At 36.0% G+C, this 2,004-nt stretch overlaps 1 long non-coding RNA gene across 1 annotated transcript; it reads right to left on the bottom strand.

Annotated features, from left to right (window-relative positions):
- Positions 1 to 593: 593 nt before the first annotated feature.
- Positions 594 to 1,228, bottom strand: LOC114561122 (uncharacterized). Its single transcript, XR_003693316.1, has 3 exons — positions 1,086 to 1,228; positions 947 to 994; positions 594 to 644 (listed from the first exon to the last, which is right to left on the bottom strand). It is a non-coding gene; the product is annotated as an uncharacterized LOC114561122 (long non-coding RNA).
- Between the last annotated feature and the right edge of the window lie 776 nt (positions 1,229 to 2,004).

Here is a 2,004-nt window from a genome sequence, read left to right as displayed (position 1 = left end):
AATCCGCTCCACTGTAGACCGGCTCAGAGACTCCTCCTAGTGCGGAGCAACAGGTGGAGGGGTTGAGAATGGCAGGAGCATATATTTATTATATAGTTTCTTACCAAACTCGGACAAAACATGCATCAAAAATTGTTTGTGGATTGTGTGAAGAGTTGTTTGAAATACATTCAGTTAAAAAAACAGTTCAATTTGTTACATTTATTATATATTATATTCCCCCATAGTCTTGACATTTTGCATAGGGTAACTGATTACTAATTCAACCTTATTAAGCCTATTAAGCCTGACCATTACCTGGTCTGTAGGAGGATGGTAGGTAGGTCATTTGAATGACCTGTATCCATGAAAGACTGCCTCTGGTAGCAGCTGTGTGCTGGGACCGCTGGGACCGGAGCCCTGCTGAAAGACCACTCCAGCTGTGTGATCAGCACCACTCCAACTGGATCTTCACTGGTCTCCTGCAATACAGCATCACATATAGTGATTTAGTCAGTCCAAGCCTACAGATCAAAATAGTTTGCATTCATTTTGCTATTGAGTTATATTACTCTCAAATGCAATTATACACATGTTCACTGTGTAAATCCCTACATCAGGCTCGGCAGGTCTGGAAACCATCGCTGTTGGCTCCGTCCTGTGTGCTGTAAAAACAATTCAGAGTCATTTTCCTCACACAGTCAAGTTAGTTTATTCTTCACAATGTGTCTTTATATGTTTTCTCTCTAACAAACTGTGAATACAGACTGAAAACACCATATTTCCTTAAATTATGAATCACTATTTATTTGTCATGAAAAAAACAATGCTTTTAAGAAAACAGGTAAAGCACAGAAACAATATGAATATATAGTAAGCACACAATCAAAGATGTGGTTTATTGTGCCTATTGAATATAGACATTTAAAATGCCAAATCCTTGAATGACAGCCTGAGAAAAAAAAACCTGTTGGTGGAGACACAGCCGGGGCTCTTTAGACTGCTGCTGCTGGCCCTGAAAGCACAGCTGACATTAGACTATTATCATGAACAGTAGGAGTAAGAGTTAAAAAAAATACTCTGGTTATTAAACTAGATCCACCTACTTAGTTCAGTGTCAAATTTAGATGGAGAGAGATTAAGCATCCCCCTCTCCATCGCCACGAGATGACTGTAATGGTAACATTTATTGTGTGTCAGGTATTTACCTGATGGAGCCTTCCCTAAAGACACCATAATCTTTCCTGGAAAGAAGTTGGATCCTGTGCACAGAAAAACACAATGCACGTAATAATTTGTATGATTTTATTCATGAATAGATAAATAGATAGATAGATACAGTAGATAGATAGATAGATAGATAGATAGATAGATAGATAGATAGATAGGTAGATAGATACATAGATAAATAGACAGATAGATAGATAGATAGACAGACATAGATATAGATAGATAGATAGATAGATGGATAGATAGATAGATAGATAGACAGATAGATAGATAGATAGCAGAACAAAATGTTTCACCTATTAATCTTAACAATTTAATATTCTGTTTGGCATAGCAACTAAACCCCATTCCAGACATGCTGTAGTATTTAACGTTACCCATTCAAAATATACACTATAGTTGCCTGAAATAGGAAGTGTTTATGTCTCAGTGATATGATTTTTAAATAAAAAACATGTAGAAGCATGCAGCAAGAGAAAAAAATGAATATCAGACAGGTCTTCCATAAAGTAACCTTATTACAATTGGTAAACATTACTGCAAACGCTAAAATATAACGTGATGCGTAACGTTAATGTATTAACCTTAATGTTAGCTAACATCATACCATTAACTAAAAACAGTTAGAACCTGTCAATCATAAAACACTAAACGTAACGTAACACTTTCCCATATAAACAACGGAGACACGTACATTTACTACTTACTTTTGATAAGTTTACCAGCTTCTTAGACAACAGAACAGTGATTAAAACGCCGTACATATCGATATAAAACCTCCGTGGATTATATTCT

The sequence above is a fragment of the Perca flavescens genome, chromosome 1 (genome assembly GCF_004354835.1).
Source record: "Perca flavescens isolate YP-PL-M2 chromosome 1, PFLA_1.0, whole genome shotgun sequence".
Classification (NCBI taxonomy): domain Eukaryota; kingdom Metazoa; phylum Chordata; class Actinopteri; order Perciformes; family Percidae; genus Perca; species Perca flavescens.
This window is presented reverse-complemented; position numbering and strand designations above follow the sequence as displayed.